Consider the following 16,613-nt stretch of genomic DNA (forward strand, 5'->3'; position numbering starts at 1 on the left):
ATACAAAGCAAATTACAGCCGCGGGCAGCGCTTGGGCAGCGCTTGAGCAGCGCTGCAACAGCAAATATATTTATGGATATAACTTCTTGTTAAATCGGTCTATCATAGTGAAACTCTGCATGCGGACACATAATAACTAACTGGGAGCATTTGCAAAATTTTAGTTCGAAATTCCAAGAATTACGGAAGTTACGATTTGCGGGGTAGAGGGGGGAGGGAGGGAAATTCCAAAATATACATTTTCTGCGTATTCACATAAGGCATCTGGGTGTTCATTGGTCATTTGGTGTTCCTAGGTCTTATAGTCTCCGAGATATAGGCGATTATGCGAATGGAAAATCGGGAAAACCCCCATAGGGGGGAAGTGGGGGGGAAAATCAAAAAAATAAAACAAACTCGTATAGCGTACACACATAAGGCATCTTTGTGCAAAATTTGGTGTCTCTAGCTCTTATAGTCTCTGAGATCTAGGTGATCATACGGACGGACGGACGGACGGACAGACAGACAGGGCTAAATCGTCTTGTCTTGTCTTGTCGTCTTGTCTTGTCACGCTGATCAATAATATATATACTTTGTGGGGTCTGCCACGCCTCCTTCTGCCTGTTACATTTTTCAGCTCCCGCAAACCTAATATACTCTTGTACATTTCATGTACAGAGTATAAAAATATCCATGGTATCCAATCCAGCTACTCTGTATAAAATATTAGTCCACGGTTCATAGATCATTGCATCTAGACTAGTTCGTGTTAGTTGACTTGGAGAATATGCGCGATCTCATACCCGAAAAACTTGACGAACTAATAATCTGGACGATGTTTTCCATAGGGCAATGGATACCTCTGATCCTTATATATCTAGTTTGACAGACATAGATCGACTCATCTTGTCATGCCGATCAAGAATATATATACTTTCTACCACGCCTCCTTCTGCTTGTTACATTTTTCAGCTCCCGCAAACCTAATCTCTCCGTTTGTCCGTATGAAGACAATTATTGATCTCACATAACTCCCGTAATTCTTGGAATTTGGAACTCAAATTTTGCAAATACTTCCAGTTAATTCCCAAGCGCTGCCCGCAACTGTTGTTGATGCTGGTGCTTTGGTTGTCTGCAAACATGTTCACACAGACACGAATAGACGCGCATAGCCATTCATACACTCACATAGACGCAGTTGCTTTGTAAATGTGCAATTATACACCCTTTACTTGAGTTCAAATACCGAGAGGGGCAAAATCGATCAACAATTTTTCTTTTAATTCTCTTAATTTTTATACCCTGTACCCAAAGGGTACAAGGGTATATTAGTTTTGTGCGAGTGTACATGGAACACACAGAAGGAGGCGTGGTAGACCCCACAAAGTATATATATTGTTGATCAGCATGACAAGCCGAGTCGATATAGCCATGTCCGTCTGTCCGTCCGTCCGCTGCTTGGGTTCAACTTTGTGCTGCATACATACAGGCATATAAAAACGCAGAGACACGATTCTGATGTAAATGTATGCTGTTGAAACTGTACATGAACATGTCCTTAATTTAATTAATATACCTTTTTTTAATTATTTAAAAAAAATGTTTATTCATTTTTTTCTTTTTGGTGGGAGGTACAGGGTGTTTAAGAGTTGAGCTTGCTCGACTTTAGCATTCTTTCCTTGTTTATTATTATTATCCTAATTATTTCGGAGCTATGTTTAATTATTTATTTTCAAATGTCAACACGTCTCTATTCAATTCGAATTTAAAACAATGAATTTTAATTCCATCTAAAAGATAAAAATATACCAAGAAATTTGTTGAATTGTTAGAAAAACAGACATGAACGCTTAAATTTTATTTCTAAGGGTCTATCGCTGGACATCATGCCAATAACTAAACAAACCGAGTAGCTTAATCACTAACATCGGTGTTGTCTAGGTAGGGTGGGTAAAGAACATTTAGTTTCTTTATATGTCATGTGCCCAAACGTGAGGCCAAACCTAATTCGGCTTTATCTAATTCGATCAGTACAGAATTCGACCTAGCTTTCTCACTCGGTCTATAGGAAAAGAATTGCTAGAGAAGGTATTAGCGAACAGCAGCTTATGAATTGGTTAGCTTCGCGGCAAAAGGCTGGAAAAATCCATCCAAAATAATATCGAATCTGGTCTTTAAAAATTGTATGCTAAATGAACTCGGGTCATAGCACCTGGAAACTGCGATTGAAATTCGGTAAATACCAGAGTGGTCGACCAGTAGTTAACCGAATGTTCAACTGGCTCCTATTGTTCATTCAACTCACCAACAGAGTTACTGGAAAGAGGAATTTAGGATTGGAATAGCAGATCTCTGAAGAAGCTTCGGAAATCTGACCAGCAAAAATATTCTTTCTTTGGTGAAATGACAGATTTGGTGAATTAGTTTGGTTCGATTTGTTTGTTTTGTATTTGGCATTTTGAAAGGCGATAGACATAAAAGTACATGATATTAATTTTCAGATTTTTATTATTATTAGTCTCTTTTTGATTAAAACTATATATAAGGTTTTTATTATTATTAACTAAAAAATGCCAATGACACGTAGTCCTGAATGCACCACTGCCTCTGGATTTTAGCCTCAGCAGTGCGCTATTTGTAGTGATGCTTTAGGTCAGAATCAATTGATTGCTATAATACCGTGCCAACACCACTTTCACAATACTTGTATGGTACAGTATATAAAAACAAATAAAGGTTGCCCTATATGCAACGTATTGATTCAGACTGTCTGAGTTATGAGGGAAACAATTTGGCAGTAGAATTAGAAGCAGAAGTTGAACCGATAGAGTTTCCGAAGTGGTTGGAAGGCAAAATATTCAAACTGATGCCCAAGGTCAAGGCGCGTACCCACGTAGTCGTATGCAACCCCGTTTAAAAGCCCGGTATCCCAGTGACGAAGTAGGAAGTCGTATATCCTTGGGGAGCTTAGGGAATCAGTCCATAGAGGGCGAGACCAATGAAAGTATGACGAATTATATCCATTCCGTCATGCAAGAACAACAAAGAAATATGATGTCGGAAATAAATACTCTTATTAAGACGTCGATTGAAAATTCACTGCAGGTTAAAATGAATAGTCTGAATATGAACAACAACCCATCTTCGGCAAATGTTAGTCACAGTCCACAAGTGAGTGAGTGAGATCAGCACAGCTCCGGAAGAGATGCTAGAGGTAGATCTCACGGCGAAGAAAATTCCAATGTAGGCCATTCGGGTAATGGAAATCGAATCGAATCGTGCCTGAAAAAGCTGCCAATATCTTGGCTAGTTGGCGACTTCAATTCGATGGCTCATATGATGCAATGATGAGCTCTTTGACTACCCAGACTTTAAATAATGATTACAACTTGCTTTGCGACAATTTGCATTTGCTTTTCTCAGCAAAAGCAAGCGATTGGTTTTGGAGTTTTCACAGGCAAAGGTTCGACGATGCCAAGGATGACTTTGATTTATGGGAGCTCATCCGAAGACGGCGTCAAAAGGAGACAGAGCCTTTGATGATTATCAAATGGCTTTAGAGGAGTTAGTGAATCGACTTTCCCATGAGATAAGCGAACAAAAGTTAGTCGATATTTTAATTCGTAATTCTAAGAATAGAAACGAATTGAGAATAGAAGTCAGAAAGCACGAGAACTTTCTGAAAGACACTAGCCTTCCTCATACAAGTAGATGCAGTGACAGGCTTCTGAGGCACCGCAGTTTGCTTGCAAGAGGAGTCCTTCCTGCCAGTCCTTTGCAAAGACTAAAACGATTAGGTTAGATTAACTGTCTTAACTTGATATTCGTGCCTATTTTGGCAAAGACCACTCCAACTGGGTTGCCAAATTATCAGGAATAAGTGCGGCTTTAAGAGGAAGTGGCCACCAAAGTACTGGATACTCACAGTATTTTATGGTCTTTGGCCAAAACATGGTTATGAATGGCAAAGACTACGACTTACTCCGTCGTCTATGATTGCTTACAGATGACGTAACAATTGACCGGCCCGATCAACTTCAGATTTTACGGCAAGCAACCAAAACAGCTATTTCTGATGCACATGAGAAAAATGCTAAATCGTATAATTTAAGGAGTAGAAAAATACAATTCAAAGTTGGAGAAAAAGTTTACGCCCGAAAGACTACGACTTACTCCATCGTCTACGATTGATTACAGATGACGTAACAATTGACCCGCCCGATCAACTTCAGATTTTACGGCAAGCAGCCAAAACAGCTATTTCTGATGCACATGAAGAAAAAGCTAAATCGTATAATTTAAGGAGTAGAAAAATACAATTCAAAATTGGAGTAGAAAAATACAATTCAAAATTGGCGAAAAAGTTTACGCCCGAAATTTCTGCCGAAGCAATGCTAGTATAATTTCTTACTAGCATTGCACTGTAAGCTAGCACCAGTTTTCATTCCTGCAGAGGTAATACGAAAAGTAAGCCCATCCTTTTATCAATTGGCCAATGCGGAAGGAAAAAGTATAGGCTTTTTCCACCTCAAAGATCTACAAAAGGGTGTTAAATAATGTGATTTGAGTTGTCATACTCTGATATTTTTATCTTCTCTTTATGCTGCGGTCACCTTGGATAAGCGGAGCAGCATCATACGATTATGCCGTTGCTTTGGTTGATAATTGCATAGGGCTAGTCAAAGTACTTGCGAGAGGTACAGTTCACTTCGTTACCGACTTCTGAATGGAGCAGACTAAGTCTGCAAAGTGATTGTTACCTTATAAAAATTAAAAATTGAATTTATCGAAAAGTCAAGATTAATATTAATTCCCCAAACGAGAGGTTTTTCCGTTTTCTGCTGAAGTGGCCAGGTAATAATTCAGGTAATAATATTTCAGTGCCTAGTGCCAGTGCCCTCACCCTTGAGGTTGGTATTCCTGCATAGGGGCACCCAAATCTCGGGTACATGTCCCATAGGCCTATAGGCCTGTACCCAAAGGGTGAAAGGCTATACTAGTTTTGTGCGAATGTATGTAACACACAGAAGGAGGCGTGACAGACCCCACAAAGTATATATATTCTTGATCAGGGTGACAAGCCGAGTCGATTTAGCCATGTCCGTCCGTCCGTCCATCCGTCTGTATGAGCGCAAGGATCTCAGAAGGTACAAGAGCTAGAATTACCAAACTTGGTATGCAGATTCCCCTAAGCCCTAGGCAGGTCAAGTTTATTTTTTTTTATTCTGATACACCCCCCCACTCCCCCGCAATTTGTGTTTTTTTATAACTTCCGTTCTTGGAATTTTGAAATCAGTTTTAGTAGTTACGTCCAGTTAGTGCTTATGTATCCGTACGCCAAGTTTCATCATGATAGGTCAATTATGAAGAAAGTTATAGCCATATATAAAATCGCTGCCCATGCTCTGCTTGCATCGCTGCCCGCAGCTGTTGTTGTTGTTGCTGTTTTGGTTCAACTTTGTGCTACATACATACACGTATATAATCACGCATAGACACGTGATGTAAATGTAAAACTGTACATAAACATGTTTTCTATGTATGTATTAAATAAATTTTCTTGATCAATTTAATAAATTAATAACAATTTTTTAAAAGTAATTTAATTCTTTTTTTTAATATTTTTTTTTTAAATTTTTCTTTTTTGTGGAGAGTACAGGCTATTTTACTGTCGGGCTTGCTCGACTGTAGCGTTTAATCTTGTTATGTAATAAAAATCGTGGATCAATCAAGTGCCTTAACCGACTTCAAACAAAAAGAAAATGATGACTCTTTTACATAACATACATGCGTTTAATTTAAACCATTTATTTTAAGCTATACACTCCAATTTATTTCTATATTTTATTTAATTGGATTTTTTTTATTATTATTATCCTAATTATTTCGGAGCTATGTTTAATTATTTATTTTCAATTGTCAACATGTATTCGAATTTGAAACAATGAAATTTAATTCCATCTAAAAGATAAAAATAAACCAAGAAATTTGTTGAATGGTTAGAAAAACAGACATGAACAATTAAATTTCATTTCTAAGCGTCTATCGCTATCTAAACTAAACAAACCGAGTAGCTTAATTGGAAATTATAAAAGAGACAACCCTTAATCACTAACATCGGTGTTGTCTAGGTAGGGTGGGTAAAGAACAGGGTTCCATTAACATCAGGATACCCTTACCAAGCTGTCTAGTTCGCGGTTGAATCTGTCGATTTTATGTAGAATTATTTCGGGGCATATCGCTAATAGTTTACATACTTAATTGATTTAGTTTTTTTATTTGTCATGTGCACTTAATTATTATGGTAGTGTGTTACATGGTAGGAGTGATGAAGAACCCCACCCCATCCGGCGAGCTAAACCCGAGCATAGCGAGAAGTGCACACCTCCTATCTCCTCCATGGTCCTGAAATTGACTTCTATAGAATAATTTTCAGTTTAATCCACCGACGCTCTACAACACCAATTGCTGACATCAAAAGATACCAATCACTTATTGGAAGACTCAACTATTTGGTCATGGTGTCGAGGCTAGATATAGCATACACAGTATCAAAGTTGTCCCAGTTCAACGATCATCCTCACAAAGAGCACTTTACGGCCGCAAAACACGTTTTGCGATATTTGAAAGGCGCACCAAAAAGTATAACTAAATTCGACAATAACTTTGAACATTTTGCTTCCTATACAGATGCTGCCTGGGAATCACAATCGTTTGATCGGAAGTCTTTCAGTGGGTTCATAATAATGTTCGCCGGAGCACCTGTGGCATGTTATTTCTACATCCAAGTTGAGCCGAAGTTTGTTAGAAGATTGTCATGTAAGGGTTAACAACTTGTATGTATAACAGCTGATTAATTTACTCATTGTAACTAGCTCTTAAGTCATGCTCATTTTACTGTATTAAATCAACTCAAACAGATAAGACGTTTACGCTTTCTTATTGATCTGCCTTGGATTTTGGGAGCCACGTGGATCTTTCACATACGCATTCATTATAAATATCCAACAATTTAGATCAACGGTGGGCACGAAATTTTAGTTTGGGAGTCCTACAACAACATCTACAACAAAAACTACCGTTTGGGTTATGAGAACATCATAAACTGCGAGCAAAAAATTAGGAAAAAAAAGTACACCGAAAAAAATTTTGATCACATTTATGAACATTCATTTATTAATTTTTCTAAGTCTATTTCCTCTTCACTTAAACCAATTCGTAATAAATCTGATAAATTTATGTCACTTAATTTATTCCTATAAACATTTTTTAATATATTTAATGTTTGAAAATGCAGCTTCGCACACATAAGTGCTGGCAAAACTTGCTTCTAATTGAAGCATTGAAGATGTTAATAATGGATACTGAAACACTATAATTTATAATTTGTCAATAAACTTTGAATGTCAGTGCATAAGTGACCGTCAGCGGGTATTGCAAATCGATCATCAGTACACACACTGTGTGTATTTTGTTATTGCATCGATCTACTTGTGCGTCTGGCTGGCGACAACACTGCATGTATTTTGTTTTTGTAAACTCTGTCGCGATAGGTTTGTAAGTTCGGTCTTCTACTTGTGCGTCTGGCTGGCGACAACACTGCGTGTATTTTGTTATTGTAAGTTTGCTCGAGATCGGTACTTTGCTTGTGCGTCTGGCTGTCGCCAGTTACCAAAACATAACGGAAAAAGCCCTGGGAGCCCAAAGAGCCACTACGTGCCCATCGCTGATTTAGATATTCTCTTTATTGCATTCTAACTTCAATGTATCGATATCGATAGTTTCGGTGGATTCAGCTATCGAAAGTTTTACTCTATGAAATTGAGATGGGCATTGTCAGTGCTTTTTGATCGTGGATCATCGCTCATCATATGAATTCGTGCGTGATCGTATTGACTCAATAAGGCATAAAAAGCCACAAATGTGAACTTAAAATTAGGATATACTCTTATAATTATTCCCCTTTTTTGCTCATAGTCTATCTTAAAACGTTGCGTTATCTCTATATTGTAGTAGGATAAGTATGTACATAGGAACTCTGGCAACCCTATCAGCTATTTCCCGGTCTCGCTGTACATTGTAGCTTGCGCAATTCGCTCGAACTCAGTCTCTGACGAGTCATCGAATAAAGAAGACGCAGATACAGACTACGATTCCGAGAGCTCTGGCGATCGGCAAGCCCAAGACTTACAAGCCGAGCGCAGCATCTACTTGGAGCAGCAGCAAGAAAACCAAGATGGCGTCACCACGTCGTCGGCTGAGCTTCTGGAAATTATAAAAAATTTGCAAGCAGAAGTTTATGCAAACAAAATTTTGCTACTACAGTTTCAAACGGAGGCAGGCAAAAACATGGCGCGTCAAGCGGCGAGCCATAGCAACGCCAACAACATCCAAAGGGACGGTATAGCAAGCAACGACGACGCCAGTAACGGTAAAACTACCGGTGAAGACAGCAAGAGCAACAGAGCAGCCGACGCTGACGCTGGCGCTGACGCCGGTAACGGCAACGCTGACAGCATCAACAGCGACAATGGCAACGCACACGACGTCGACGTCAGCAGCAGCATAAGCAACAACGAAATGGAGATGCAACGAGTGAGCGAATACGGATGATGCCAGACAGTGAAAAATATAACAACTGCATTCGCATTTCGCAATAGAAGCGTCTATTCAATTTGATGGCAATTCTTTCACGCGCATTTGGGTAAATCAGCTCAAGAACATCGCTCAGATTTACAAATTAGATGATTGTAGTCTTCGCATGATGTTCGTGACCAAAGTGAAGGGAAATGCTCAAATGCTATAAGCTTTGCGATCACCTAATTATGGCTTTCGGAGAGGAAATATCGAAATCCGATGATTAGAAGTGAAATGAAAATTTGCTTGGAAACCTTTTAGATCTTCACCAAGGCGGCTGTCATACTCAGAGAAAGAAAAACTGCAGGCTATGCTAGACCAGTACTTAGAAGAGGGAATAATACGGCCAAGTGAATCAGAATATGCTTCACCCATAGCGCTAGTTAAAAAGAAGACGAGCGATTTACGACTGTGCATTGATTTTCGTAAATTGAAGAAAGTGCTAATAAAGGACAACTATCCAATGCCATCTCCCCAGCAATCACTGATTTTCCATAACTCTCGTAATTCTTGGAATTTTTCATTAGAATTCCAGTTAGTGATTATGAGTCCTTATGCCGAGTTTCATATTGATAGGCCGATTTACCAGGAATGTATAGCCATATATGTGTATATGTCCAAGCAGTGACCGCAGCTGTCGTTGTTGTTGTTATTGCTTTTCACAGGCACACACAAACACACACATACACGCATAGACACGAATAATTATTCTACACATATATACAGAGTATTTCAAAGCCAGGACACCCGACATTAGCTTCTCTAATTGTTTTGGGCTGGAGATATTAGCGATAATTTATGCCATACGGAGGTTTTACCTACACGGAAAATGGTTCAAAATAGTCACAGATTGCAACTCTTTAACCCCTGTAGAGAAAAGTGAGCACAAAATATACGAGATGAGACGATAGGTTACTCTTTTACGTACCGGAAGATATGGAAAGCCATGTATTGCATAAATATCATAATGAACTGGGTCATATTGGATCTCTGGATCTCTACAGGCAAATGGACAAGTTGAACGCATAATTTTTTTTATTTTTATTTTTTTTTTATTCAGAATATCAACAATAATACTGTTATTTATTATTTATTTATTTATTATAAAACTTAATATAACAATTTAAACTAAACTTAAAAGATAAGAAAGCCTAACACAAAGCTGTACAATGACGTCTATTAATGCCTTGGACACGTTGGGGGAATTTTATTTGCCAGTTGGCCAGTTATGCCTCGATTCACAGCCATATGTGGTCAGAGACATTAAAGACCTAAAAAAATATACAAAAAGTAGATAAAGGTAAAAATAAATTCTATTTAGAAAAAGTACGAAGTAGAACGAGAAAGAGAAACAGAAAAATAGGAAAAAAGAAGGAAAGAGAGATAGAGAAACAGAAAAAGAGAAAGGTGGAAAGAGAGAGACGAGACGAAAAGAAAAAGAGGGAAATCTCCAATCCGGTGGGGGGAATTTTTAAATGCCAGTCCGGCAAGCTATGCCCCAACTCACAGCAGTATGTGGTCAGAGATTTCCCCGAAGATAATTATAAAGAATAATTTTTATAGAACAGAGAGAGAGAGAGTCCTGTCGAAAGTAAATGTGAGAGTTCATTATATAGGCTGCACATGACCCGCAAACGATTGTGCAAAGCGTAATTAGTTGTGCATCTTGCCAATATGAACGGCAAATAATTCCTTGTTGGTCTAGAAAGAACTGAAAAGTTAAGGCGACCTAAGAGGGCAGAGGAGTCAACCTCACCGATAGCCAACTTGTGGAGAAAAACTACTCCAAGAACCGTCCTACGATTTACTAAGGAAGGAAGGTTTATAAGCATCAGTCTACTACAGTACGATGGCAAGCAGAGATTGGGATCCCAGCTTAAACCACGTAGAGCAAAAAGAAGGAATTGCTTCTGAACAGACTCAATACTTTCCTGATGCTTTCTATACTGCGGAGACCAAACGCATGAGCAGTATTCAAGCACAGGGCGTATTGGAGCAGTGTAAAGAAGCTTAGTGTTATAAGGGTCATTAAATTCCTTGGACCAACGTTTAATGAATCCAAGTAATCCCTTGGCCTTATTGACAATACTAGATATGTGAAGTTTAAAGTTCAATTTGGAATCAAAAAGAACCCCAAGGTCTTCAACAGTCGATATACGTTGCAATGACATATTGTCAATCGTATACGTCCCTAAATGAGGCAAGGTTCGGTGAAATGTCATGAACTTACATTTGGAGGAATTGAGGTGCAAGTGGTTAGCTAAGCACCAAGATTGCATGCAGTTCAGATCATCCTGCAGGCGATGAAAATGAGAAGGGTCTTTGTAAGTCAGAATAAGTTTCACATCATCAGCATACATAAGAATATGAGAGTGTGACAAGGTAGCGGGGAGGTCATTAATAAATAATATAAAAAGTAAGGGACCAAGATGGCTACTTTGAGGCACACCTGATGATGCAAACACAGGCTTAGAAATGAGGGACCTAAGCAAGATCCGTTGGGATCTCTCTTTTAGATAAGACGAAATCCAACACAAAAAAGCGGAGGGAAATCCTATACGACTTAGCTTAAAGAGCAGAAGATCATGGTTCACAGAGTCAAATGCTTTACTGAAGTCAGTGTGAACGACATCAGTCTGCATTTTTAGAGTAAATGCATCATTTACCAAGGAAGTAAATTCCAGCAAATTGGTCGTAGTAGGCCGTCTCTTTATGAAACCACTAGCAGGTCTTGCCCGTCTTTGCTGGGCTAAGTAAAATGTGCTTATAATTATAAGTTTATTTACTATATGATATTCTTCTTTCGACGTTCTCTAAAGTTTTTTCAAGAGTTCATTTTCCAAATAGCAAATATAGTACAATAAGTACTATGTATGGTTATACGTACATACTTTCATATGTACATATCTTCGTTACGCACCGGGCGGACTGCCAGTCCTGACTTAACTGTGTGCTTTCTCAGCATGTTGTACGCACGGTCGAGTTATCCCCGATAAGTCCGACGCTTGACATTTAATTTTGATTTATATTACCGGGACGTCCCGCCAAAATTGGAGCGTTCGGCAACGCTGATATGTACATACATTTAAATTTTTCATGCAGGCGTTATCCGCCTCTATACATACATACATACATATATAAGTATGTATTAAATTTTTTAATACAACACTAATTTGTGTCTTCAAATCCAAATATGATTGTTGTGAATGTAAAAAGTGTGTTTCTGCTTTTGTAAATCGCATGAATAAACTCACAAAATAGGCTTAACGATAAATGACTCTTGGATTTGTTCAGAGTATATTTGTAGCGTTGTTCGCTAACACTAAAACGGTAAGTCGCTGTAAATATGCGATCAGCTGAGATGCTAGAGATGGGCAGTTTTGCACGCAAAACTATCGATAGTTGAAACCGTCGATACAATCAATAATTCCATCGGAGTTTAAATGCAATTAACAGAAAATTTAAATAATAACATCTTATAATTTATTGAGATCAATTAGAACAAATCATATACAAACATACATATGTACATCTGCCCGCAACGTGAAGAAGAATATGCGTAGGTCCGCTTTCCGGTTTCTGCTTTACTATCGCTTACGCAGTCGTTGCCTAGCGACGGTAACTGTAAACTTTTGACATTTTGCCTTTGAAATTAACAGGCGGAAATGATCAAAACGAAAGTAGTTGTTGTTGTTTTTAGTTTTAAAAATTTGATTTAAAACCATAGAACATTATTTTTATACCCTGTACCCAAAGGGTACAAGGGTATATTAGTTTTGTGCGAGTGCACATGGAACACACAGAAGGAGGCTTGGTAGACTCCACAAAGTATATATATTCTTGATCAGCATGACAAGCCGAATCGATATAGTGATGTCCGTCTGTCCGTCTGTCTGTCTGTCCGTCTGTCTGTCCGTCTGTCTGTCCGTCTGTCTGTCCGTCTGTCTGTCTGTACGAACGCAAGGATCTCCGAAAGTATAAGAGCTAGAATAACCAAACTTGGTATACAGATTCTCCTGAGCCCGAGAAAGGACGAGTTTGTTCATTTTTTCTGATCCACCCCCCCACTCCCCCCCTATTAACGATTTTCTATAACTCCCGTAATTCTTGGAATTTTAAACTAAAATTTGGTAGATACAGTTAGTAATTATATATCCGTATACCAAGTTTCATTATGATAGGTTGATCAGACAGGTTGATAACCAGGCTCAATGCACACATACATACATATGTACAAGTACACAAACACGCATAAGGCACGATTCTGATGTAAATGTATGTATGCATGCATGGAATATTTTATATTTAATTTAGTTAATTAATTAAATTAATTTAGTTAATTAATTTAATTAAATTAATTAATTTAATTAATTTAATTTCTTTTTTATGGGGTGGTACAGGGTATTTGAGAGTTGAGCCTGCTCGACTTTAGCATTCCTTTCTTGTTTACAATCAAACAACAGTGCTCGATTGTCCAATGTATACATACATACGAATGTACATACATGCTATATATGTACGTACACAGGCATACATATGTGTGTACATATGCATGCATGTTTCTCTTTACTTTTTCATACATAGACACGAACTGTTGCTTGTTCTGTGTGTGAGTGATGATGTCCCAAACTATTTGATATTTGCGTTCTTTGTAATTTGTTGTTGCTGCATAAATTTACTAATGAAACCCGTAATGCCAAATGTACTAAACAAACAAAAAATTACTTTTAACAAGAGAGAACGCTACAGTCGAGCAAGCCCGACAGTGTAATACCCTGTACCCAGGTAAACTTCCGTCACTGAGTTATATGCGCCCAAAGCAGCAGCAAAAAGAGGAAGAAGAAGAGCGAACTTGTTGCTGCAGTTTGTGGGGGTTGTACTGGCGAGAATTTGTTTTGCTAATAACTTTTCTTAGAATTGACCGAATTGGATAAAATTTTGAACAACAGTAGACAATTATATATAAATTATGTGTGAAAAGTTTGGTTTAGGAAGCATTTGAAATGTGGATGCTATTCACGAAATTCTGTAGCGTGGGAAGGGGGGGAAAATTTAAAAATAAACTCGTCCTTTCTCGGACCTAGGAGAATCTGGATGCCAACTTTAGTTATTCTAGCTTTTATAGTTTCTGAGATCCTCGCGTTCATCCAGACGGACGGACAGACGGACGGACAGACGGACGGACATGTCTAGATCGATTTCTCTCGTCATGCTGATTCAGAATATATATACTTTATGGGGTCGGAGATGCTTCCTTCTGTATGTTACATACTTTGCACAAACCTAATATACCCTTTTTACCCTACGGGTACAGGGTATAAAAATGTTAAATAATTTTTAATTAATTAACATTTCTTGCTCTGTCAGTGCAAGACGAATGAACATACATACATACATAGATGTATACATGTACATAGATGTGTACATTTGTATGTGTGGACATTCACACATTAGTGTCTCACATTTTGCTTTGACTATTTCAATCGTTTGCACGCGACTACACGAACAGCTGCTTGTATGTGTGTGTGTGTGTGTATGTATACTTCGTTATGCCCAACTGTTTGATATTTTGTATTGTTTGTTCTGCTTGCATTTGTAGAATGCATATTTTGAAAATCCTTGAATGCAAAGTTGTAGATTTAGTTACGTAGATTACATTACCCAAATTTTAAATCGATCGGACTAAATTTATAACACAAACTTTTCATTTGAAATAGTGAATAAATATTAAAACCCCAATAATTCAAGCTCCAAATTTCGAAAATCTAAGTATGCAGTTTTGTTTGCATTCTTTAATTGATTTTAGAAACTAAGTTTTAAGTCGATCGGTTGAAAAATTCAGAATTTTCAAACAAACTTTAGAGCTCGTTTTCCCCCTTTGGAGCTCGAATTTTCCAAAATCCCTTCTTAGTGGGCACCTTCACTATTATAGGATCCTTGAGCCCAAATTTCAGCTTCATAGCTCTTGCCGTTTGGGCTGTGGGCTGTTGACGCGGTTTCCTTTTGTGCCCCATTTTTATACTCTGTACATGAAATGTACAAGAGTATATTAGGTTTGCGGGAGCTGAAAAATGTAACAGGCAGAAGGAGGCGTGGCAGACCCCACAAAGTATATATATTCTTGATCAGCATGACGAGACGAGTCGATCTAGCCCTGTCTGTCTGTCTGTCCGTCTGTCCGTCCGTATGAACACCTGGATCTCAGAGACTATAAGAGATAGAGACACCAAAATTTTGCACGAAGATGCGTTATGTGTGTATTCTATACGAGTTTGTTTTATTTTTTTGATTTTCCCCCCACTTCCCCCCTATGGGGGTTTTCCCGATTTTCCATTCGTATAATCGCCTATATCTCGGAGACTATAAGACCTAGGAACACCAAATTTTAGTCCCAGATGCCTTATGTGAATACGCAGAAAATGTATATTTTGGAATTTCCCTCCCTCCCCCCTCTACTTCTCAAATCGTAACTCCCGTAATTCTTGGAATTTCGAACTAAAATTTTGGAAATACCCCCAGTTGGTTATTATGTGTCCGTATGCCAAATTTCATTATGATAGACCGATTTAACAAGAAGTTATAGCCAAAGTATACAAACTAAGTTTAAAGTTAAACAGATGAAAATTGTAGATTTTTCATGATGTTTTTTCAAAGAGATGTTGAGCCGGAGATATGACAGATGTACAGAGGTGCTGCAAACTATTTTTTCAAATAATTTCGGTATGGCAGACAACTTTGCAATTCCTCTATAGTTTGAAATATCAGACTTAACACCCTTTTTATGAAGAGCAATAATAAAAGATTCTCTCCAAATATCTGGAAAGATTCAGGAACTAAGTGACAGATTAAAGATTTTAAGTAATGGCTGTAATAGAGAACTAGAACACTCCTTGAGAACACAACTAGGAATGTTGTCTGCTCCAGGACAGTATGAAGATTTTAAAGATTTGATAGCAGAAAGTAGACAGCTGTCAGTAATTATGGGAGCGTAAATAGTGTGGGAAGATGAAGTGCTATAAGGATAGGATACTGATAGAGCCAGAGGAATAAGTTGACTGGAAGAAGTTGGCAAACAAGTCAGCAGCTTCAGAATCGTTGCTGGCTTTTTTGTCACCAAGGAAAAATGATAAAGGTAGAGAAGCAGTTTTACGTTTAGAATTAACGAACTTAAAGAATTGTTTAGGGTCCTGTGCAAATTGCATCTTGCATCGAGCAAGGTAATTATTATAACATCGTGAATTAAGAAGAACAAAATTCGATTTCGCTATAGAGTATTTATAGAAGTCAAGAGATAGGCCCGACTGCTTATACTTTTTAAAGCATCTAGATTTAACATTTTTTAAGTTTGAAAGTCTTCGTGAAAACCAAGGAGGTTTTGATAACACAGACGATATGACACTATTTGGGATACAGACATCAAAAAGAGCATTAATAGTGTCATAGAAAAACTTGACGGCTATGTTGATATCAACCGCACTATACAAAAAGGACCAATTAGTTGCTAAAAAAAGTTCGTTAAGCAAAAAAAAAATTTCCTTTGCGAAAGCAACGACGTGTTTTGTTTGAATTAAGTGTAGGAATAAAGGTGTGATTTGAAAATGATAGGGAGATTTCTAAAGTAGGGTGGTAAGTACCTTCAGGCACTGACAGGGGTAATGACCTAAAGATTACAGCGCTACTAGTGTCAGTGACATAGACGAGATCAAGCATTTTGCTGAGGTGATTAGGTATAGAATTAATTTGAAACAAAGAAAGGTCCAACAGGCAATCCAGAAATTCATGTTCTTGAAAAAAGACCATTCTATGTTAGGCAAATTAAAATCACCTAGCACAACAAACTCATCTCTGTCACGGAGATGAGTGGAAATTGCTTTAATACAAGTTATAAGTTGCATATAAACTTGAATATCGGAAGAGGGAGGTATATACGAGCAAATGATGTAAAGAGCAAAAGACGGAAAAGTTACTTTAACAGCAACAAATTCAACCGACCG

This window comes from Scaptodrosophila lebanonensis, unplaced genomic scaffold (genome assembly GCF_003285725.1).
Source record: "Scaptodrosophila lebanonensis strain 11010-0011.00,11010-0021.00 unplaced genomic scaffold, SlebRS2 tig00000061-arrow-pilon, whole genome shotgun sequence".
Taxonomy (NCBI): Eukaryota; Metazoa; Arthropoda; class Insecta; order Diptera; family Drosophilidae; genus Scaptodrosophila; species Scaptodrosophila lebanonensis.